At 46.0% G+C, this 25,475-nt stretch overlaps 1 protein-coding gene across 5 annotated transcripts in view; it reads right to left on the bottom strand.

Moving 5' to 3' along the window:
- The window catches only part of Sv2b (synaptic vesicle glycoprotein 2B), a 151,636-nt gene extending 126,645 nt beyond the window's left edge, over positions 1–24,991 (bottom strand). Inside the window, exon 1 of one of the 5 annotated variants that reach the window (XM_041648036.1) lies at positions 24,847–24,991. The gene's annotated coding sequence lies outside the window, so the exon portion shown is untranslated. Of the gene's footprint in view, positions 1–17,293; positions 17,319–24,047; positions 24,292–24,487; positions 24,513–24,723 lie in introns of those variants that run through there. The other 4 variants (XM_041648020.1, XM_041648052.1, XM_041648027.1 and 1 more) reach the window with 4 other exon arrangements.
- Positions 24,992–25,475: the final 484 nt, after the last annotated feature.

Here is a 25,475-nt window from a genome sequence, read left to right as displayed (position 1 = left end):
CGCACAAAGGGTTCCGTTGGTCTATTTTCCAGACTCTCTGTTCCTTAACCAGAGCATCGTAGACATGCTTCCTCCTTTCCCCAGTTCATGTGCATCTTTCTCTTTTCTTGAAGAATAAGTGAACAGCAAGGGAAAGGGGAGGGAAAAAAATCTCTGGAGTGCTTGCCACATGCCTGGCTTAGAGCTGGAAACCTACTATTCGTGGAGTCCTCACAGAAACCCTCCAGTAGAGACATCGTCATCATCTCATTGTCTGAAGGAAACCCCAGATCTGAGGAGAGCTCAGGGAGGCTTAGTGAGCTGCCCCAAACCACACAGCTAATGACTGACAGAACTAGCATTTGAGTCCATGTTCTGTGCCCTGCAACAGTGAACAAAAGTAGAACTGCCAGACATCCTTTATTGCTCTGATCTCAAAGGGAAAACATTCAGTCTTCCACACTAGTGCTGCGTTCACTGTGGATTCATCACAGGTGCCCTTAAGTAGATTGATGAATTTCCCTTCTAGACATAAGTTCCATTTAGTTTTTTGAGACAAGGTTTCTCTGTGTAAGGGCCCTGACTGTGTTTTGCAACTCACTTTGTAGACCAGGCTGGCCTCAAACTCATAGAGATCCACCTGCCTCTGCCTCCCAAGTGCCAGGATTAAAGGCATGTGCCACCACCACCTGGCTTCTAAATTCCATATTTTTAACATGAAATGGTTTCAATATTGACCTTAAAATATTTCTTCCATATTTATTGAGATGATCACGTGGGACTCTCCATTCTCACGACATATTCTATCCCATTGATTGACTTATCAGTGTTAAATCCGTTTTTCAATCATGGGAGAAGTACCATGGTGACTAGCTTCTTTTATTTGTTCCTTATTTGGCAGGCTGGCATTTGTTGAAGATTCTTTGCATCTACTCATAAGACATCATCGCCCTTCTACCCTCTAAAATCGCAAGAGTAAACTTCCCAGTTTTAAGGTACCAAGGTTCTAGTCAGTTGTTGCAGTAGCCACCCCATCTTAGTTAGGGTTTCTATTGCTGTGAAGAGGCACCATGACCACGGCATCTCTTATGAAAAAAAAATTTCACTGGGGTGGTTTGCTTACAGTTTTAGAGGATCAGTCCACTATCATCAACAGGGAGAATGGTGGCATGCAGGCAGACGTGGTGCTGGAGCTGACTGTTTTGAGATTTCTTCTGTCAATGGAATTCACCCAAAACTCAAGCAGAGTCTTTGGACAAGGGCAATAACCACTTTCTTCACCAAAGTATCACAAGAATGATCTCTAGGCAGCATACTTAATATTCTTATCCTCTAGAACCTCTTGAGTGAGTGCCCCATAGTTCAAATAACTCAGCACCTCCATCTTCCACGTTCCTACCAGTGTGCCCCATTAAGCAGTGCTTAAAGTATTTCACTGTTTTCATAACCCAAAGTACCAAAGTCCAAATTCCTCCAAATAAACACATGGTCAGGCCTGTCACAGTACACAGTTGGTCCCTGTTACCAATTTTTGTCTTCGTTTGGGTTTTACTTATTGCTATGAAGAGACACTATGACCATGGCAACTCTTAGAAGGAAAACATTGAATTGGAATGGCTCACTTAACATTTTCAAAGGTTCAGTCCATGAACGTCATTGCAGGATTATGGTGGCATGTAGGCAGATATGGTACTGGCTACATCTTGATCAGAAAGCAACAAGAAATGGACTGATTCACTGGGCAAGGACTGAACATATATGAGACCCACCCCCACAGTACCACACTTCCTCCAAGGTCACACTTAGTCCAGCAAAGCCCTACCTCCTAATAGTGTTACTCCTTATGAACTATGAGGCCAATTACATTCAAAGTATCACAGGGAGCAAATCTCGACAAGGAAGAATGGTGAGGGTCACAGAACTAAAGTAAGCAAATTAGTCATGTGTCCGGGCCCCCAGCCAAATGCCCACTGCCCTTAGGCCAACAGTAACACTGTATTATTCAGGGAACCTCACTCCTGAGCTAGCCGGCAAAATGTTGCCCTTTCTGGGGGTAATATTTGGAAAACATGGTCCATGCTGCCTTCTGAGAAGGTCCATTTCCTGAAATGACAAGCTGGCCAACCTCTTCAGAGGACCGGTTGTATTCTTTCGAGTTTTGACTATGGATAAGTAACGCATTTCAATCATCTTGATCATAGACCAATCAAAAGAAGCACTCTGCAAACAGCTGCCATCACCACTATTGTTACCCTTGTTAGTCATAATATACTCATCCCAGTTACATTTGAGAAAAACAGAGCTGGGAGCTTTTCCTCTTTAAGGTGACTTTATTTCTCTAGTCTGTACTTTATCTTGACAGAAACCTTAGCGTGTGTACTGACTTCATAATTATAATTATACAAGTGTCATCTGGGATCACTCTTGTATGGTTCATAAGGTGCTTTCCAAACAAGAAGGAAATGAATGTGAAGTCAAGTTCAGTCAGAGCCGGCATAGAATGAAGATCCAGAAGATGCTTATGCCTTCACTCGTAAGCTCACTCATTGTGTACTCTCTCAAGACAGTGTTGAATTTCTAACCCACTTCAACTCCAGAAAGGGATTCTATTTGAAGTCAGGCCCTGTAGAGGGGCAATGAAGTCAAAATGAGCCTGTCACATTTTGTGGGTTACAGTCCCACAGCTCCCACACTCACAAGAAGAGAAAGCTAAGACACTGACATAGAAAGGGAAGACTCCAAGGACATGGTCACTTCCATTCAGGGATGGCTCTTATGAGAAAATCAACTTCTTTTATTTTAAGCTGATCATTCTCTGGCTTTTTTTTTTTTGCTATGGCAGACACAACAAAAAAAATACATTCTTCTATGAATAAAATTGGGGGGAGTGGCATTTTCTGAGAGCAGAAAGCTTCATTATGTATATTAGTTGGTTTTGAGCCACTGTGACGTTATCTGACAGACAACTTCAGGGAGAAAATAGTTCTTTGGCTCATGGCTTAAGAAGGGGACAATTTGTTCTATCTTGGGGGAGGGGATGTTTCAGGGCATCCATGGGCATGGAAAAACTTACGGTGGCAGGAGTCTGTGACAGAAGCCCTTCTGATCAGGGTCAACCAGAAGCACAGACTGAACTTTGAACCAGAGGCAAAGGTACAATATTTTTTTTTATTTTTCTGTATAAAGGCATTTTACCTGTAGCAATGTCTGTTTACACATGTGTGCATTGCCTTAAAAGCCCATGAAAAAGTATAAGATCTTCTATAACTGGAGTTATAGATGGATGTTACTTACTGGGAATGGAACCCGCTTCCTCTGGAAGAGCATCCAGTCATCTTAACTGATGAACCATCACTGCAGCCCCACAATTTTTTTTAAAGATTCATCTATTTGTGTGTATGTCTGTGTGCCTGTGCAAGTGTGTACACACACATATATGCAGGGGCACATACCTATGTGTACACATGGAGACCAAAAGAGGAAATAAAATGTCTTCCTCTGTCACTCTCTATCTATTCCTTTGAGATAGAGTCTCTCTCTGAACCTACAACTCATTTTCTCTACTGCACTGAAAACCAGAAAGTCCCAGTGCTGTTCCTAGCTCTGTCCTCCTCAGAACATCAGCTACAAATATTGTAGGTTTCCAGGCTTGTTGTATAGGTGCTGGACCCAAACTCTGGCCTTCATGTATGTACAGCAAGCACTCTTAACCACTGAACTCTCTCCAACTCAAGGCTGCAATCTTTTTTGTTTGTTTGTTTGTTTGTTTGTTTGTTTTGTTTTTCGAGACAGGGTTTCTCTGTGGTTTTGGAGCCTGTCCTGGAACTAGCTCTTGTAGACCAGGCTGGTCTCAAATTCACAAAGATCTGCCTGCCTCTGCCTCCTGAGTGCTGGGATTAAAGGCATGTGCCACCACCTCCTGGCTCAAGGCTGCAATCTTTAAAACCCCTCCCCTAATGGCCCCCTTCCACCAGTATGGTCTTAAAGGTTTGACAGCCTCCCATAATAATATCTCCAGTTAGAAGCAAGTGTCGAAACACGAGCCTGTGGGAGTCTCTTCAGATCCACACCATAACAATATGAATTATAAAGAGCCCCTGGTCCTTTGGTGGATCTGAAAACCTGTCTGGTGGATTTTTCACAGACCACACTCTTTCTCTTCTCTCTCTCTCTCTCTCTGGGACTTCATGCTGAGCCTCTCACTCGGTTGAGAGCTTCTCACTTACTGGGGAAGGAGATACCATTAGCTTCACAATTTCCCCCCAAGAGACCAGTGTGGGGAGTCATGTGTGGCAGCCTGGCAGAGGAATCACCACTGGCATCACAGATATGAAAAACTGTAAACTCACAAATGACAGATTCGTGACTTCCCTGGAGAATAAATAGCGAGAACAGATGGGTCCTGAGGCTGGAAGATTACATACAAATCTTAATAGAACTTTTATAATTTAATGTGTGGTGAAGAAGGAAAAAAGAGAGAAGGGGGAATCACACAGTAAACCCTCTTGTCCATATATCTTTACTTGCAAGTGTTCATTGCAAAGAGTCATTCATTGGTCTGGTTTGAGGTCTTTGGTTTCCACTACATTAAAGATACTAGGCCCTCACTGGAACTCCTCTTGGTTATCCTGCTGTTGCCCCATGTTATGGAGACCCTGCAGCTTTGGGTCTGCAGGACTGGTCCCTTCGCATACTCCAAAATATCACAGGTGGGGTGGATGTTGGGGTGGGCCTCACATAACTCTAGTTGTGGCCCTGGGTAGTTGCAGGGTTGATCAGCCTTCCAGCTCGCCCCTGTCCTCAGCACCAGGGTGAGTTCTTCCTTGCAACCACGAGCAAGGAGCGGGGCCAGTTCTCAAGCTTTTCTGTTTTGCAGGCTTAATCTCCCACATTTCACCTTCAGGACGAGCTGTGTTGCCCTGGCATGGTACAGGGGCCGCGCTCCAGAGTGCTGAATCTGATGTGGGGCAGGGCCAGCTCTCCCTCTCTATGACCTCATCTCTCCCACCAGCCTCAGATATTGATGGGGGGTAGGGCTGTATGTGTTTCTTGTGCTTTTTCTTTGATTGATTGATTGATTGATTGATTGATCTTATTCTGGTTAGTGTGCTTTTATTTTATCGTATTTTAGTTTTTATAGACCTGTTTTTTTTTTTTCCTAATGACAGAAAAGGAAAAGAATGCTGATTTGGGTGGGTGGGGAAGGAGGGAGGACCTGAAAGGACCTGGGGGAAGAGGAACCATATCAGAATATATTGCATGTAAAAAAAAATCTATTTTCAACAAAAAGGGAGGAAAAAAATAAAATCTATATACATTGTGGAACTATCTAAGCTAATCAATACATGCATTTTCATGAACTTAACCACTTTGGGGGAAAAGAAAATTAAAATCTATTCTAAGGACTTCCATGAGTAAGATGATTATTAACAATAGTTACCACATCATTGTACAGTGTATCTTTTGAATTCGTTCCTCTAACCGAAACTTTGAATCCTTTGATAGATCTCCCAAACACCGCTGACCTTGGGCCCTGATAACCACTGTTCTACTTTTTACAAGTTGAACTTTTCAGATTTCAGGATCCAGACTGAAGTGAGGTCGTGCAGCCTTTCTCTGTGTCTGGCTTATTTTTATGTGCTATAGCATCCTTTAGGTTCTGGGGTTTATTTCATAGATGACTTGGAAAATGCAGGAGTGGAAACAGACAAAAAAATTAGGGCTTGTGAGCCCTAACTACAAAGGATCTTAACGGAAACCTCCAGTTTGGTCAAATCACCATGAAAACCAAAGCAAGCAAGTAAAAGACTCCAGAAGGGAGGAATCAGAGCCGGAAATGGGAAGGCTACCTTTCCATGGTGTGAGATGACAAAGAGGGTACAGGGAGCTGGGTCCAAATGGCCCCCAGGTGGAGGGAGGGACCAGAGAGCTGAGGCAGCAGGAAAGACTCCCACAAGGGCATGGTTTCCACAGTTCCTGATTCCCAGACAGTACCAGGAAGGCCATCTGGGATCCCCATTTATGAGCATCATGACCTAAGTGTTCTAGGAGGACATGAAGGGTTTGGTTTTTTTTAAAATATATCTTTACTCTGAGTCTGCCCCTGTGCTCATTTGATCTGCATCTGATACACCCTGGACCTGTTAGACACTTGTAAACAGGACAAGAGACAGCAGAGGGAGTTTAACAAACGGGGGTCTTTGGAGCACACATGGTAAGTACAGTCTTCAGGGCTAGACTCCTGAAGTCAACAGAAGTCAACAAAATTTTACTTCTAAAATATTGACGTAAATAGAGGTTGAAGAATATCCCTTATCCACAATGCTTTGGATAAGAACTATTTCAGGAGCTGGGTGTGGTGCTACACAGTTCTAATCCCAGCACTTAGGAGGCAGAGCCAGGTGGATCTCTGAGTGCCAGACCAGCCTGGTCTACAAAGTGAATTCAAGGACAGCTAAGGCTACACAAAGAAACCTTGTCTCAAAAAAAACTAATATAAAAATAATAATAATATTTCAGATTTCAAGGGCTATTTCAGATATTTTAATATTTGCACGTATATAATGAGATGTCTTTGGGAGGGGACCCAAGCCTAAAAAAACAAAATAGAGTTACATGCACCCTATATACACAGCCTGAAATCAACCTCATACAATAGTCTTCACAGGTCTGTGTTTCTTACTGCAACCTGTAACACATAAAGTCAGATGTGGAATTTTCCACCTACGGTGTCACTGTGGAGCTGAAAAACTTTCCAATCTTACAGTATTTCAAATGTCAGATTTCCCCCTTTGGAAATAATCAGTGGAGGGTTTCTTGGGGTGGGTGCAGAGTGGAGGGGAGTCGGTAAGATGAGGCTCCTTTCAGAACTGAGATCCGTGCGGTTCAGCGGAGCATGGCTCTGCCCCTTTAAATTATGGGTGCTCCCTTTCATGATTGTATTCATGAAATATAATGGAAGTGCGAGGGGGAGCACTCTCCCATCACCAGCTGTAAATGAGCTTCTCAGAGAGTGACTTAGCAGCCCCAATGAAGACATCTGTCTCAACCTTTCCCACCTCCCAAATCTGCTTCCACAGCAAATATTTTTCCAATCGTAAAAATAATAACCATAAAGAGAGCAGGTGCCTGGGTGGAAAACTTGAAGCCTCACTAGCTTTAGCAATAAACGTGGGTTATTTCCTTTTCCCTTACAAACACAAGAACTGGACCAGATCACACTGGGAATGGTACATCAGTTTACAATAACTGGAGCCGGGAGTTGGGCTCTTGCTAAACGCAGCCAGGTCACTGGGTAGCTTAGACCTAACCATGAGAACAAGTGCATTGCTCGCCGTAGCTGTGAAGTGCCTTAGATAAATCTTAATTTATTTCTTCATCTACTTTAGTCATCTAATCTCCTCTTGAAAGCTGAGAGCTTGTCAAATTAGGAAAGGATTTCTCTTTTAAAAGACAGCCCTTGCCGTTGGGGAACGCTTGCTCTCCCAGAAATATCAACCTTTTGTTCATGGCAAAGATAGGCTCCCTGTCTGCATTTTATTTATGTATTTTGGTTTCTACCTTATTCTAAAAAAAAGTAGAGCAACTGGCCCGAGCATCCTGCAGGGAGTTCCATCTGCTGCAGGCCAGACAGAAGCCGTGGATTAACAGTAAGAACCGGGAGCCGAAGCGGATCAGTCAGCACGCCCACACCCCCCAGGCCCTGCCTCTGTGCAGACGGAGCTCATTAGCCAGTATATAAAATAGTGAAAGGCTCCACACAGAGCTACAGAGAGGAGGGACAGAGCCATAAAGAAGAGGCAGAGGCAGGGGAGGTAGATTTAGCAAGTCATTCACACTGGGAAACTAAGTGAAACACACCTAACAATGACAGTTACAACTGTGACAGGGAGATGCTCCTTTCTGACATCCTTGTGACTTAGACCAGCCCTCTAATGCTGACGGCTTCTCTATAGACAGTTTTCCTACGCCGTGTTGCCTTGGCCCTCTTCCCTGTCTATGAGCTCCTCAGGGAAGGTCAGAGAGTCCCCTTTTGTGATTCAGCTACCATTACAGCGTCCCTGGGGCTTCTGCTCCTACCCAGCATCAGCTTTTTCCTGGAAGGTTCCTGTACTTTCCCCAGCCCTCACGGAACCCACAGAAACAAGTGATTTCTTCCCTTAGGACTATCAGCCATCTTCCCCCATAGATGCTGAATCTCCAGATAGATTAAGCTATCTGACCACAGTTTCCAAGCTAAATGGACACTCTGTGTTCTCACATGGTCCAAAGTCAGGGCACATGCCAAGAGTTCTTTTGCACAGTCATCCCATTCTTAGAGCATCATAGGTCATCAAGCTTCCAAGGACCTGTTATTGTCCTGACTACCTTCCTATAGGCACCTGCAGTATCCACGAGGGACTCTTTCACAGGACCTTCACCTGGCTTGTACAGCACTTGCTCTAGATGCCAAGGAGTCTGCTTTCCTTTGAGAGCTCGATTCTTACAGAGACCTGGGGGCACTAACGCCAGTCTTGATACCTCTTAGAAAGTTTTGAGGGATCTCAGAGGCTGAGAACATAGAGTGTCTCTGTCTCCTACCACAGAGGCATTCGCAGATGCATGCTCATTGCTCCAATATTCTCCAGAACAAAGACATGGAACCAGCCTAGCTCCCCATCAACAGATGAATGAGGATCTCATTTGCTTTCTGTCACTGGAGTCAGAGACTGGCTGAAACCAGTGCAGGGAGAAGAGGGTTTACTTCATCTTACACTTCACAGTCCAGCACTGAGGGGAGCCAAAGCAGGAACTCAAAACAGGAACCTGGAGGCAGGAACAGAGGCAGAGACCAGAGAGGAACACTGCTTACTGGCTCCCTCCCCATGACATCCTTGGCTTGGTTTCTTATACAATGTAGACCACCTGCCAAGGGATGACAGTGCTTGCAGCAGGCTGAGCCCTCCACATTAATCAGTAATCTATAAAATGCCCCACAGACACGCCACAGGCCAATGTGATGTACGCGATTTCTCAGTTGTGGGTCCTTCTTCTCAGATGACTCTAGTTTCTGTCTAACAAGCACGAATGGATAGAGAAAATATGCTTTATTTTCCATTATGAAATTCTAGTCAGCTCTAACTCGTGAAAGCACAAAGTTCATAGGGAAACATGTGTATCTGGAGAGTACTGGGTGAGGGAACACAGACTCAGCAAAACAAGAAACACATCTTCTCTCACAAATGTATACCCTTGGATCAAATTTTCAGATTTGTATGTTTAACTTGGAATGCCTTTAGTGGAAAAAAAAAAGAACTAGAAAGAAACCATTAGATGGTAGTCTTAAGGGAGGGCATAGAGCACATGGGGTGTGAAAGTAGGAGGAGAGGTAACTGGGGAAGGGTGGAAAGGTTCAAACTGGCATAAGGAAGCAAAGGGGTGCTGGGAGAGTTAGCCAAAACTAAGGATTGTAAACGCTCCTATGGAAAGCTGCTGCTGTGCAGGTTAACTGAGAACATAGTTTCAGTTTGTGGCCAGCCTGGTCTACAGAGAGAGTTCCCAGATAGTCAAGAAAGCCTGTACCAAAGAAAAAGAAAAGAAAGAGAGGGGGGAGGAAGGGGAGAGAGAGAGAGGAAGGAAGGAAGGAAGGAAGGAGGGAGGGGAGAAAGGAAGGAAGGAAGGAAGGAGGGAGGGAGGGAGGGGAGAAAGGAAGGAAGGAGGGAGGGAGGGAGGGAGGGTGGGAGGGAGGGAGGGAGGAAGGGAGGGAGGGGAGAAAGGAAGGAAGGAAGGAAGAAAGGAAGGAAGGAAGGAGGGAATGAGGGAGGGAGGGAGGGGAGAAAGGAAGGAAGGAGGGAAGGAGGGAGGGAGGGAGGGAGGGAGGGGAGAAAAGAAGGAAGGAAGGAAGGAAGGAAGGAAGGAAGGAAGGAAGGAGAAAAAAGGACATAATTTAACAAACGGGAGTTTGAAGAGAGGCACCTTGAACAGGTGGATAATTCTTCTCCCAGGAAGCCACAGATTATTGAACAAAACTCCCAGGGCAAGGCACGGGGCAGCTCCCTATGAATTGTTGGTCAGTAATGCCCAGAGACCCCCCAAAATAACACAGGCCTCTGGCATTCCTCTTAGCTGTCTACCATGACTAGAAAATAAGATAACATTCCTGAAGACACCACACACAACATTTTTACCACCATGGAGCAACAACAAAACAGAAAGGGCAAAGGATGACTCTTCACTGTCTGTGTTATTAGATTCTCTGGCACTAACTTGGGATTCAGTCTCAGGGCTACTTGTAGGTTCCTCATCAGACACAGCCTAACCAAATCCTGAGAGCTAAGGCCATTTTTCTAGCTTTGTCAGTGCATGCAAAGATGAGATAGGCTTCCCTTCTAGGACGCATGACCCTTCTCTGCACTTTGAGGAGAGGAAACCCCACTGGGAATTCTAGCCAGGGAACAATCCTGTCATTGTGAAGCACAGTCATACATGGCCTACCTCGTTCTCTGCCTATTTTTATTCTCTCTAAGCAAATATGGCCAAAATTTTTCCCCCTCACTTGAAAAATTATTATGCCACTGCCAGCTGCTGGGATTACACAAATAAACTGATAATAGCAAAGCAATATGCCGCCCCTTGTTCAAACATCATCGCACGACAACAAAGCAGCCCGCGGTGCCAGCTCCCATTCACAGCCTGCAAACAGAAGTGGCACAAATGAAGGCCACCCACTCTGCCAGCCTCAGGGGGACAGAGCTGCTGGCGATGTGGTCCCAGGGTGGAGTTTCTCCCTCCCCTTGCCAGTGCACTCTGTGTACAGTGAAAGCATGCAAAGTCATGCTCTACAGCAAAGCAACCCAGTGCAATCCGGATGCACCACTTCCTTGGCGTGGGTTAGCACCCTGATGGGTATTAATCGGGCAGATGGGTCTTCTAGTTATAAACAAGCTGGCAATGCTGAATGACAATATAAAAAGTTTTGTGTCAAGAATGTTTATGTGTGCTCTATGTACATGGGCAGGGATTTCTTATAAATTATTCGGCTGTGATAACCCCCCCCCCGCCCGCCGAGAACAGAAATCTTGCCTTCCATGCCTACCGCTAAACCTGATGCCTGGCATAGTGGGCCATCAAAATAACACTAATGGAATAAATAAACAAATAAATGAAGTAAAGGAGATTTAAGGTAGAAATTGTGCATCTATGACTTTTGCTTACTGCAACCCTACAGTAAGCAAGATGGCCGTGAACACTTGAATCCCTTAGGGAAGGAAGAAGAGCTGGAGAAATAGCCAGACTTTGAAAGCCTTTGATGCCGCCCCCCCCCCCCATGTACCTTATGTCCCATGAGCTTTATTTCAGCCGAAGTCAGCTCAGTGTTTCCCAGGTATCTGTGGGGTTTGCCTGCCTAGAAACCATGTCCTCTTCTTGGAGTAGCCACTCCCTGCTTCCTCCTAGCCTCACCACAGGCAATTTTGGCTTCTCGCCTTTAGGCCTTTTGGTCTGAGCATGGACCCCAGCTGGGCCAGACAGAGTTCTCTTAGCCCAGAATATGAATCTTAATCACAAAAAGTCAGAAAAATCATGATGGGGGCCATCCCTCTTGCATCCAAAAGCTCATGTATTAGAGAGGCAGCGGGCTGAACTGTTACAGACACCTGGCGACTTTGCTAGAACACAGTAGAGAATTCCTACCGGTGAGGACTCTTCCCACTGACTCTCTGTTTTGCTCTCTCAGCAAAGGTCCTTGGCCCAACTCCTCCATGGGAGACCAGAGCAGTACAAAGCAGAGAATTTCAAGCCAGAAATTACGGATCATAATTCTAGCTGGGGTAGAAAGTCACTCCCCTCTTGGACTCTCAGTCTCTTTCTCCATAGCATGAAGGGACTGGGATGAAATGCCCACAAAGGAGCCTTGTCTATTGGGTCAATAGAAATTGGCCCCCTGAATCTCGGGCATTGGCAGTACAGAACTCACATTGTTCGGCCAGTGGAGCTTTGAGTCTAAAGCAGTTAATCCCTTGGCTGATGACGCGGACAAAGAGGATTAACCTTAGTTGAGACAGTCACCGTCCAAATATAGAGCCACCTAAAGCACACAGAGACGGAACATGCCCCCACCTTTGCTCAGACATTCTTTTCCTCCTATGTTCTTTCTCTCTCGCCCTTCAGTCAACAGTTTAAGCAGCACTTAAAAGCTAAGGGATGAGATAGCCAAGATCTCCTCCATGTTCTCCACTGTCTTCCTAAATCCTCCAATCCAACGTCCATTGGTCCTCCTTTGAAACACACAGTTTCCAGGTTCTCCATGTTTAGCACTAACTGAACAAGGGACACACACACTGCGTGCAGGTAACTACATTAGACATCTGAGCTACAACAGCAACCAAGATGGCAGCCTCAACTCTCAGACCAATGGGAATGCTCCTGTTGTAAACGGTGTACCCAGCTCCATGACTTCACACCATCGCCTCCTTCCGGGTTCTGCAACAAATGCAGGAAGCAGATCTTACAAAGACTATTCCACAGATGACGAAGCTGACCCTGAGCAGTTAAACATCTTGCATGAGGTTAGGTAGCCTGTAAACAAATCGGGGAAAACCTCAAAATGATAGGAAATTCGAGAACATCCCAACGTTTTGTAGAGTCAGAAACAAAAGAGAAAGAAAAGGCAGATGTTGGATTTTGGTCTCTTGCTAGAGAATATTATACTCACGCAATAACCAGAAAGACCCTGAAATCACAGAGAGCTGGGAGTTGCCATGTGGATGTTAGAAATTGAGTCCATGCCGTCTGGAAGAGGAACCAGTGTTCTCAACTGCTGAGCCATCTCCCCAGACCCTAACCCTGTACTTACTTACATAGCAAAAGAACAGACAATCTGAGTCATCTCAGCCATAGGTTTTTTTTTTGTTTTGTTTTGTTTTGTTTCTGTGTGGCCGAGAAACATTTTAGCTCTTCCACAGTGTGTTACCATAAGCTTGCAAAAAATTGTTTATTGAACTCCAGGCTCTGTGCTGGTAATAATCCTACTAACCATGGCAAAGGTGTCAGCGGGTTAACATCAACGGTTTCTTAACTCGGTTCAGCCCTGTACAGGGCCAATCAGTGGTGAGAGATCCATTCTCATAGCCATTCGCCACCCAACAAAGGGACTGTAATATGGTCACGCCCACCTGAAGTCGGTGCATGATCAGAGAAAGGAAGAAAAGGTTTTTAATGAACAATCTCCCAGTAAGTGCATAGTAAATATGGTTATTTGTGAATAAAGAAAATAAAGCAGTGGGTTTAAATGCATCCACAGAGAGAGCTGTGGATGGGTTTTCCTCCTCCTGGCTCTCTGGATACCAATAATGTGGTTTTCATATAATCAGAATAACCAGGAGGAGGAGAATGGGGTGAAGTTCCTAACTGATAAGGCTTTGAAGAGCTGCAGGTGGAACCGTAAAATCCAGGCAACTGGCTGAGAAATCAAGGCAGCCTGTGTTGCTCCCTGCTTCGATGTCAGGCCCCACTCCAGACTTGCTGAACCAGTACCTCCTTTGAAAACCTCCATGTTCTGGGAAGGCAGTGTTGAAGCTTGCCCCTCTCCCATGCCTCTTCCAGAGGGCACCAGTACTTCCACATCATCGGCTCTGAGCAGTGCTGTTCTAGGGATTTCCTTTTCCTTGTTTTCCAGGCAGAGCTGGTTCAGGAATAGAAGAACTGACAAAAAGTCAAGTCTGCTGGGAGAGGCTTCCTTGTTCACAGGAAGAAACAGGAAACCAAACTGGAGTGGCACAGATGAAGCTATTCAATCTGACAGGACCGCCTGGCCCCAGACAACCCCTGCAGTGCCCCTACAGAAGCAGGAGGCCACCAAGACTGTGAGCCCCATACAGCCTCTCTGTTAGAGGTGTGGTCAGCTCTAGCAAATGACCCATCCATCATGCAGACAGAGAGGCGAACTTGGCTCAGCACCCCGCCTGTCTTCACACTGCTTCACACTCTCGGCTAGCTCTTCCTGCTTCTACTGGAGCTTGTTAGCTGTTGTCCCATGCTACTGCTTTGTTTTGTTTCCATTGCTTTCTTGTAGATTCCCTGTCCTTAAAGCTTAAGAAGAGGGGAGAAAAGGTGAAAGGAAGGGATGGAGGGGAGGAAGGGGAGGGGATGGAGGGGAGGAGAGGAGAGGAGAGGAGAGGAGCAGGAGAGGGCAGGGGAGGAAGAACAAGACAGAGAAGGTGGAGGAAAGTGATGGGAGAGGAGGGGAAGGGTAAAACTAAGCATGGTGACACATACCTGTAATCCTAGCACTGAGGAATCAATGCAATGGATCATAAGTTTGAGACCTAAATAGCTAAATAGCTAACTGGATGGAAGATAGATAGATAGATAGATAGATAGATAGATAGACAGAATATGCATTTAATCTTTGGACATTTAAGTGGCTAAGTGTGAGATACATTCTCATTCATCACAGGGATAGGAGTACAATGTCCCCTGAGCCCTCCAAGGTCAAGATCAGGAGCTCCTGACATTACTGTGTCCTCTCCAGGCCCATCTCCCAGGCCCAGAACTCCGCCTAAAACATATCGCTTTTTCCTCTCCCTCAGACCTGGCCATATTCCAGCTGGGCTCCCCACATCGGTGCCATCTGCTACACCCCAGATCAGGCAACAGTCAGCTTCCATGACTGCCAATAGAGCAGAGGCCTTGGGCAAGGCAGGAGGAGTGGCAACAGGAGTAGGCTTCACTGGGCACAGCCCAGAGAGTTCCAGAATACTAACACACTCAGGGGAAGCTGCTGTGGGACCCACCAAGGCCTGGGAAATCTGGTCAGCTTCTAACCAGTCTGACCTAATGATGAAGGGAATCCAGGCTCCGTTTTCCTGTTCTCTCTCGACGTCTCATAGAAAGTTGTGTTTCTGCAGTCCCACAGTGGGCTCTGGTCCTCTCTCTAACATTACCTTACTGTAAGGTCTTAGATAAGCTATTTTCTCCTCCCTGGCCAAATAAGGAGTAAAGATTTCTTGCTTTCTCAGCTCCCTGCAGCTCTGGAACACTAAGATTCTACACTCCAGCTCAGGCCTGCGATCGCCTTGGACGTTTCTAGATCTGAACGGGGAATCTGTCCAACATTCCCTAAGGCAAAGTCAGTCCATCCGGAAAGAAGTGGTGGACAGCACCATTATCTGGGGTGGGTTCCACTGTTGGACACCTGAAGAATAAGGCTACAAGTTTGGAAAAACCACCTTGCCCTGTATCTATGCAGAACTGATGGAGAAGGAAATGCAGTTGTGTAAAGGTACTTGTGTCTGTGGGGTCTTTTCTCTGCGCCTCAGGCTATCCCTTCCCTAAAATGGATGCAGGGAGAAAGATGTGGTGTCCTTAAAGACACTAAGTTCTGAGGCATTAGACAGGCACCATGGTATTAGGAGTATTTTTTTTTTCAGGAAAAGAAAGATAATGTAAACAAGAAACTGAGGCAGAAGGACCAAAAGTTAGATGCCAGGCATAAACCGGGGGGTAAGAGCATTTGCTGTGCAAACATGAGTTCGGTTCCCATCACCTACATAAAAAGCTGAGCACAATCACAAACACACCTATAACCATAGCACTGTGGGCAGTGGAGACAGGAGGGTCACTAGGATTTTCAGGCCACCAGTCTCCAGGGAGATGTGTTATCTGAAAGGATTATGGCAAAAAGTGACAGTGAAGGACAAATGTCCTTCTCTGGCCTCCCTCTGCATCCATGCTCACAGGTGAGCATATCCATATGGGCAAACGCACACATAACACACAAAATGAAAAGGAGGAGGAGGGAGGGTAGGAGAGAGAGAGAGAGAGAGAGAGAGAGAGAGAGAGAGAGAACTCAATTTGAATGAAATGCAAACGCTACTGTCTTTCCAGCAACACAAGCTCTGAAGACTGGCAGGCACAGCAGAAATTTCTACAGCAAACAGATAGCTTCTAAAGGCACAAGGCAGGAGGAGAGAAACTATGAGCTCCTGAATGCTCGTGATGTGGCAACAATCAAGTCATAACTGCTTAGTGCTTGCCGAAGCCAATAAGGAGCAACCACAACAATCCTTGGCCAGTAGAACAAGAAGAACAGCGATTGCTAATTAGTGTATCTTATAACCACATACCGAGTGCATGTCTATCTGCAGTATCGAGAAAGAGAACCTCCCCATACAAGACCATGTGGCAGGTTTGGAGGAAACAATCCCCAGGAAATCTGATGAGAAAATCTGGACCTATTCTCTCCAGGTGATGGAGAGATTTCCATCATGAAATGCCAACACACTTTGCCCCACGGCAGAGCTGACCCAGGAGGCTGGATTGGGATCAGAAAGAGACTGATTTCCACCAGAGATGGCCCACAAGGCTCGTCATTATTCATCTGTCTAACGATGAGCACTAGAGGCCTCATAAAAATTCCCTAGCCAGCACCACCAGTGTCACACATGAGTTCTTGGGTCTTCCTTCACATGGGATAGCCACAGCCTCCAGTTGATGGTGATGCTCAAATGAACACTGAGTTCAACAAAATTCCAAAGCAAGGAACGAGAGGAGAACTGCAGAGCCCTTGGGTATCTTCCAATCACCATTGTCATCATCGCTGTCATTTGATAGCTGAGAGAAGCAACACTCTGACAAAACTGAACAGCTGCCTCCAGTTTACACAAGCAGATACCAGCAAATCCTAAGTTCAAACTCAGCTCAGTCCATTGCCAAACCCATGGGTCCATCCCAGACTCCCTATAGTCAGACCTAGCAGCCCCATTGGAAAACAAGGTGAGCCTATTCCCTCTTCTGAGTTTATATTTGTCTATTTTCTATTGTGATAACAAAACACCTGGGGCTACAACCTTTATGCATGCAGTTTGGGAGGCTAGAGTGACAATATCTAGTTGTCCTCTGGGGAACCCCAACATGTCAAAGAGGCAGACAAATAACAAGACACATGACAAAGGCCTTGCTTCATACAGCTTGGTCCTATGAGAGCTACGTCACTCCATGAAGCCAATGCTAATGCTTTTGGAGGATGATGGACCCATGAGCTAACTACCTTGCTCCACCTTTTAAAGACTAGCACCTCAGGACTCTAACACCAGTGACCAAGCCCCCAGCAGATGAACCTTTAAGGGTGTTGTGTGAATTTCCCTTAGAAATGTAAGCAAAGTCTGCTCCCTCGAACAGGGCACCCAAGTTGAGCTTGGTGAACCAATGAGTTTATTTGGTTTATGTACAGAAGCATGGGAGAGAGGTTAGTGTCAGAAGGATGGTGGCCCCGAAGCAACCACGTCAGCGGAAGTACTCACCTCAGCGTGGATAAGGACTTCCCGTGTCTACATACCTGGAATCCCCCATTCAGTTAATCTTCCAACCTCCAATCACAGACCACAGCGCCTCTACATCCTGAGATCTCCAACCTCTGTATCCTAAGTCCCTGAGACCATATGCAGCTGGAGCAGAATTGCATACAATGGGGAGGAAGGGATGCAGAACTGAGTGATTGGAATCTCAGATGAGGGTCAAATGACCATTCCCACCCTCTGTTTCTATGAGGGAATCTCAACCTTGTTGAAGGTCTTTTCTAGTAACCGCAGTGCTCAGATTGAGATAGTAATGGCAATTATTCTCGCATAAATTAAAACTAAACCATAACAAGTTTCCATTTTTCCATCACTCTCTGTCTCTGTCTCTTTCTCATGCACACACACATGTATGCACACATGCACACGCACACACACACATGCAATCACTTTCAATTACAGTACCTACTTTTTCTTATTTAAGCCCTCCTACCCCAGATATTACAGATAGAATTCATGCACTCATGCTCACCCCAAACCAGCCACTCTCTAAGGAGTCATCAAAAAGCACCTAGTCTAGGATGCAAGCCCTTCCAACCTTCTCATTTTCCAATAAGACTACTGCCTAAGTCTCTCCTTTTATAAACAGAAACACATTATGCAAGATACTGTAGACGTGGGATTCTTCAAGCAAGCTGGCGGCAGCCTTTCTCTCAGCAGAAGTTGATTTAAATAACTTTCCCCCCTTCCAGAATTCTTCCTTGCTGCTTCTGCTTCGTCTCAAATTAAAAGCAGTACAATAATAATCCAAGAACATCACACCCCTGAATTTCAGCCACTTCTCCCGGGAGGATCTTTTCTTCCCCCCCCCCCCCCCCCGTAAGCCTGAGCTATTTTTTGGTTTCTACGTCTTTTTCTTTCCCGCTTTGCTGCTCCGTGCTGCTTTCTGTGAGACATAAGCAATCGGAACCTTCACATTTAAAGCCGGTTTTTATTCCCCAAGATCTACAGTAAGTCTCCCATGAGAGCTTGAGAAGAAAAGGGATATCTTCAGGGAGTTACACTTCAAGGGACACCAAAGCAAGCATTTAGTCGCCTCTAGTGAAACCGTTGCTTCCATTCACCCAGCAGACAGTCAGTGAGCACATGGCTGGCAGGATTCTGGACCCTGGCCACACAGCGGTGACATTGAAGGGGCAAATAAATGCCTTGTTTATGCTATTCAAACTTAAGTCTCCCTCCTGGGCTTCTTCCCTTTAAAGAAGGACGCTATGCCTTTAAATACGTCTGTGAACTGGGCTCATCTTCAACAGCAGTCATGGCTAATCTATCCAGGCCCTTAGCTCAAAGCAATGACTCCCTTTTCTTGTAACTCATTACAAATCTTATCTGCTCTGCCACCAAACATATCTAGAAGTTGATCACTTCTGAGCATCACAACTACCATCCCATCTGGTCCAGACCACCACCATCCCTGAATCACCAAGGTCACACCCTGACAGATGTCCTTAGCCTAAATTCTTAAGCCCAAGTGATCACTATGAAACATGAGTCAGATAAAGGCAGCTCATGCTCAGAATCCTCCAGGGGCCTTCCCATCTCACTCAAAGTCAAAGCCAAAGCCCGCCCAAAGCCCTGGATTCCCCAGCTTCATGATATGCTCTTGGTATCACCAATTCTTGTGCTTACTCATCCGGCTCTTTCGACAGAGGCCTACTTCCTGTACTTGAAGCATGTCAGCACTCTGCTACCTCAGGACTTTTGCATTGGTTTACCCTGCCTTGAAAGGTCTTTAGGGGCTCACTCTTCCTTTTCACTCACACCAGCCCTCATGCCTGTCCTCACACCTGTCCCCATGCCTGTTCTCACACCTTCTCCCATGCCTGTCCTCACACCTGTCCTCATGCCTGTCCTCACACCTGCCCTCATGCCTGTAATCACACCTGTCCTCATGCCTGTCCTCACACCTGCCCCCATGCCTGTCCTCACACCTGCCCCCATGCCTGTCCTCACACCTGCCCCCATGCCTGTCCTCACACCTGCCCTCATGCCTGTCCTCACACCTGCCCTCATGCCTGTCCTCACATCTGCCCTCATGCCTGTCCTCACACCTGCCCTCCTGTCTATCTTTACACTTTATTTCCACATCTTACTTTGCCATTGCTTCCCAACCCCACTCAAGTACCTCCCTCCTCCTTGCCCTGCTTGGTGTTTCTTAATTGCCTAATATAGTATACAGATATTCGTGTATTTATATGTTTGCCTCCCCTACTGGAATGAAGGTTTCATGAAGAGGAGCTTGCACTACGTTTAATGCTGCTTGCTCTGACTATGACATGCCTGGCCCTACAGAACTTTCAATAAATACTTAGTGAGTTACTGTCTAAAGATTCATGGAGACACAGAGAAAAGACACTCACAGGGGAAAGCCACAAGGTGACTCCTTCGAACTTGGTCCATGGAGAAAGGAGATTTACCCACGGGAACTAAAATTTTAATGGATTTTTTGCTAATTCTTTGAGACTTGCATCTATGCATACACTGTATCTTGATCAGATTCACCCTGACTCTTCCTCCTAACAACTCTTAGTTCTAATACATAACCCGGCCTCTCCCAACTTCATGTTCTGTGTGTGTGTGTGTGTGTGTGTGTGTGTGTGTGTTTATCTTCTGTCTTTCTGTCTGTCTATCTATCTATCTATCTATCTATCATCTATAAAGCCCAATTTGTGCTGCCCATGAAATTTCCAGTATTGGGCCATCTCCTAAAGCACAAATGACCTACATGGAAGCACACCCTAAAAGAAAATTGACTCTGCTTATCAACTGTCAGTAGTTCCTCAGTTAGGGGTAGGGCTCCTGAACCCTTCTCACCTCCATACCTAAGGGAGCTTTAAGCATTAAGAGCCAGACACGCCAAATCCTTCTACTCCCTGCACCTTGCCCTTTGTAATATTGAGTCTAACTGCTGCTCGACCTCTTGGCTAAGATCAACTGAAGAAGTGGAATCCATTTCTTTACACCTCACACTGACTTCCTTGTAAGTCGCTTTTGCTACTAAACAAGGATCAGGTGATGGTCTGTCCACTACCCCTAGGTTTGGGGAGACCATTCACATTTCCATCCTCTTTCTTTCTTTCCTTCTCCTCCTCCTTTTCTTTCTTTTTCTAGACAAGATCCCATGTAGTTGAGGTTGGCCTTGAACTTATGATGTAGGGAAGGATGACTTTGTACTTCTGATATCCTGCCTTCATCTCTCACATGCTGATATTTCAGACATGTAGCACCATTTTATAAGTTTATAAGGTAATGGGGTTCAAATTCATGGCTTTGTGTGTGTTAGGCAAGCCTTACGGGCTGAGCTACATCCCCAGCCCACACACTTCCCCTTTCTCTTGGCTCTCTGTCCTTGCCCTGTAAAAATGTCCAGCTATACTGGGAAAAGATGAGTGACAATAATGGTCCAAGCCAAGTCATGCCAAATCAGCAATTTTTCAGACTCCCCATCCGTTTGTTCATCCAAGTCACATGAACAGGCACAGCAGAGACCAGCCAAGCACAACTCAGATCTGAAGATCTCTCAGCCACTTCGTACACGTGAGAGAAAATGATAAATGCTGGTTGTTCAAGGTCAGCGAGTTTGAAGGTGGCATGTTTCATAGCCTCAATAGCAAGACAAACCCTAAGATGTACGGCCAGTCCTTCAGGTAGTTATCTAAGCAGCTTTGCTCCCTGTGGCTCGGATGACATGAGGTCTGCAGGACCTGCATAGACGAGCCGTGGAACACAATGTCTCAGCCGCTGCAGATCAATAGCCTGACATGAAGATGAACAAAGCCATTCTGACATAGCCCGGAGAGACAGATCAGGTTTCTGAGACTAAGAAGTATGACTAAGAGCCAGACTGTGGATGGGGAAATGCACAGAAATAAATGTTTTCTTCTGAGATGGATTGGATGAGGGCCAGTCAGCCACTCTGACCTTGACCCAAGCTCCCCGCATCCTATTTCACAGATGCTTTGACAAGGTGCTCAGCCATCAACCCCCACTTTGTTCGTGAAACACTGCAGTAGGGCTTATTGCACCACGGAGAACTGATGGAGCCCTCAGATCCCCAAATACTGCTTTCTCCAAAGGGCAAAGCAGCAAGCTGTGATCTTTATATTAAGCTTCTGGATGGAAGCCCCAAATAAATTTGCCACCCAGCGATACGTAAGTGCACTCCATGGTGCACTGAAGGTCAGTATATTTCCAGATGATCCCATCCTTTCCGTAGTCACAGAAATTCTTGCCAAAGAAAAGAGAACATGAGCTAGCAAGGACAACACCTGCTGAACCGTTCGCTAAAGGTGACTCTTTGGTCCATTTGAAAAAAGAAGCAAATGCAAACACAGCTCTCAGTCTGGGTTCTAAGAATCTGAGCCATCTCCTTAGTCCCTGTTTGCCTTGCAAGGATGTATCCCTCATGCTTGTTGCATTAAATCATGTTTTGAAATGCCCAGGTACCACTTCCTACCAAATAACCTTCTTCTAAAACATAGAGCATCAGAACTCAGTCAAGTCCTTAAACAAGACGTCAGTGCCATATCTTAGTGACAAATATATAAACATAAATCACAAGATGAAAAACAACATTGACCTTGTCAAGTTATCTCCAGTCTTCCAGTCAGTTCCCACCACTATACCCCTCCCCCTGTTCACACAACTCAGCTTCCTGGGTCTCTTTCTCGCTTTTGTATGAACATGTTTGACTCCTGTCTCTGACTTTTGTGGGTTCTGTTACTTGACAAACACTGCCTGGATTCCTCCCTCACTTTCCCCAGAACTTATCAGATATCCTTGTTGTTAAAGATCTCCCTGACCACATAGAAAGGTAGAGATAGATAGATAGATAGATAGATAGATAGATAGATAGATAGATGATAGATAGATAGATAGATAGTAGATAGATGATAGATAGATAGATAGATAGATAGATGATAGATGATTGATAGATAGATAGTAGATAGATGATAGATAGATAGATAGATAATTAGATGATAGATAGATGATAAATAGATGATAGTAGATAGATAGATGGATAGATGGATGATAGATAGTAGATAGATGATAGATAGATAGATAGATAGATAGATAGATAGATAGATAGATGATAGTAGATAGAAGATAGATAGATAGATAGATAGATAGATAGATAGATAGATAGATAGATGATAGATAGATAGTAGATAGATGATAGATAGATAGATAATAATTAGATGATAGATAGATAGATAATAATTAGATGATAGATAGATGATGATAAACCCACCCCAAGCCCTTACAGCATTCCTCATGCTTTTTACTCAGCTTTCTCTTTCTATCACAATAGCCCCTGAGCTAATAAGTGGCTATATACTTTCTTATTTGTTCATTATCTACACACACACTTTGCTCAATTCTATATGACTTACATATCAGGAAATACCTGACACCATGGTAGGAATTCAAAGAACAAACTTTCATTTCTTAAGTAGTGACTTCATGCCAGATGGTTAATACACGACAATCATTTAACAGAGAACAAATTGCTTTTAAGTGTGTTTTGCATAAGCATCATGATAGCACCAATGCTTCAGATCAGGGAATCAAAGCTCAAAAAAAAAGCTAAGATACTTGCCTGAGACCCACACCAGCTCTCTGTGAACAGTCAAGGCCATGCTACCTACAGTGTGCCAGGCTACTGTTCAAACATCATCTGGTGGTTTTGGTTACAAAATGCATATCAGGCACACCTCTGGCAACAGGAATATTCCATGAGCATTTCTTTCTGTCACTGGTCACTTTTTGTCCCAGAAGAATCAAGCCCAAGACTAGATGTTCCTCCCCCAGAGTAGACGGGCATCCTGAGCTGTACTGGGACATGAATGGCCAGGGATAAAATAATAAATAAGTCAATAAATGAAGGAAGGAGGGAAGGAAGGAAGGGAGGGAGGGAGGGAGGGAGGGAGGCAGAAGTTGATCTACTCTGAAACTCCATTAGAGTTTTCCAGAGACCTTGCCGTGATGAAACGCTATTTCAGTCTCCCATAGTCCAGGAATTCAGGGGTTTATTAAAGATTAAAAGTGAAAAGTTCTACTGCATTGGTATGCTTCACCCTCGGTGCCAGCCAAGTGCTTAGTTGGCACTAGCCATGTCCTGCAAACATCAGGTCAGCCTTCCTTCCCATCGGCCAGTGAGGATGATGGCATGAGAGAGGACTGTGGGTCACTCAAGACCAATGGACCAAGAAAAAATCCCATCCCTACTAAGCCCCACGGGGCCTTCGTTTTAAATAATCCCCTTCCCTTCTCCACAGTCACCCACTCTTATTTTGTCTCAGACTGTTTACACCTCTTTACTACAGGTGTCTGTCCTCAGCGGGTGTGAGCTTGTGCAGTGTTAGGACTCTGTTCCCATCGCCTCTGCACCCCTAAGGATCAACCCCACCTCTGACAAGTATTAACGTTAGGTACATATTTGCTGACTCAGGGAAGACGCAGCATGAGCCTCACATATCAACTGCATCCTCTAGCAAGCAGAACAACTAGCCTCTTCCGCACAGGGCAGGCAGCAAAAAACGTGGCAAGAGACCTCTGAGCTGATCGCAGCGTCTAGTTCCCCAACATGCATTCATCTCTCATCCTTCACCTGCCCCTCCCTGAGGCCCAGAACCACCCACATTCACCTTCCAAACATGCTTTAAAGAAGGAGCAAGCATCCCCCCAGCGCCCCACCCTACCTTACCACAGCCCGACACATCGACGTTAAGTTACCTTTAAAACTGTGTCTGTTCGCATCTGCGATTTCTGGATAAAAGACAGCGTTTGGGCAGCCGTTCTGCTGCACCCCGACCGATGAGAGATCTCCCACCCCTCTGAAGGAACAGCAGCGCCTTGCTCCTCCCTGGCTAACTGCATTCGCTCACCCATCCCCTGAAAAACAAATTATCTTCTTTTCCTTGCGCTAAAACCCATCCGTCAACAAATCCCGAGTCCCTAAGAAACGGCTCTCACGCCCGCGGAGGGCGCCCTCCACACAGAAAAACACAACACTCACAAACCCCAGTCCAGAGCCAGCAGGTGTGGGCATGTATTTAATCTGTCCTTTGAAAACGAGCCGGTTTAGGAGGGGTAGGATCGAAACTAAAGGGATGCCCAGGAACCTTGTGGAAAGCAATGTAAATGTCAAGTAGCCAAGTTGGGAAACTATTTACCGCGCCAATAGTTCACGCGGTTTCACTCCTAGTCCTGGGGAAGGCCACGTTCAAAGAAGCGAAGCGCGCAGCCCGGGGCAGCAGCAAGTGCTCCCTTCTCGGTGCTGCTTTCCAACTCCGCTGTCCTTTGAGGATTTTCCCATCAACCGCACCCTTTGGTCCCAGCGTGGGGCTCAGTATGTCAGGCCTGGGAACCCGGGTCTGCACACACCGCCGCAAGGATCGCCGTTCCCTACCTGGGTGGAAAATCCGCAGCTAGCCCGGCAGCAGCTGAGCAGCCTCAGTCTGGGCAGCCGCGGCTAACGCAGCGCCCCGGGGATCCCAAGAGAGGGAGAGGCAGGCACTTGCCTGGGACACACCTGCACCGCCGCGCCCTGGTCGCCGTCGCCGCCACCGCCTCTGTGAAGCGCGCTCCCGCCCCCCTGCAGCACCCCAGCCCTCCCAGGACTCGTGAGTCCTCTCTTCAGCAAGATCAGAGCGCAAGAGCCAGCGCCCACTCCCAAGTCCCGCCCTCCGCTTTCTGGATTTGCAGATGGACCGATCTGCAAACTTCTTAGTCCGTTAGGTTTGCTCCCAGTTGACTGTAATCATCTTGCTCTCCCCATCCCCCTACCCCTACCTAAAGCGACAAGGTGCACGTGGCTCCAAGCTCTATCCCCACCCACTCCTGACCAGGGTATGTCACATGACAAAGTTCTCAGGCAGGGGGAATCCTCGGATTAAGCTCTCCCCAAACTACATAAAATAATGGATGTTGACAAATCATTCTGGCCTTGTTAACCCCTTTGGACCTGAAAAAGAGCTTGCTTAGCCGGTGGAGGGTCCAGAGGGGAGTGAGGAAAACTTGGAGAGTTTGGACATATTGGAGAAAGGCTCTAGGCATTTTCCTCTTCCCAACACCCTCAACTCATGTTCATAGCTGGCTCACAGCCGCAATTCAGCCAGCCTGAAAGACATTCTCCAAGCATGGGGCTCCTTGTAGGAGAAA

This window comes from Microtus oregoni, unplaced genomic scaffold (assembly GCF_018167655.1).
Source record: "Microtus oregoni isolate MIOR12 unplaced genomic scaffold, Mior012 000000F_ref0000247, whole genome shotgun sequence".
Classification (NCBI taxonomy): Eukaryota; Metazoa; Chordata; class Mammalia; order Rodentia; family Cricetidae; genus Microtus; species Microtus oregoni.
Note: the sequence above shows the minus strand (reverse complement) of the source record. Positions and strands in the feature narration are given on the sequence as shown.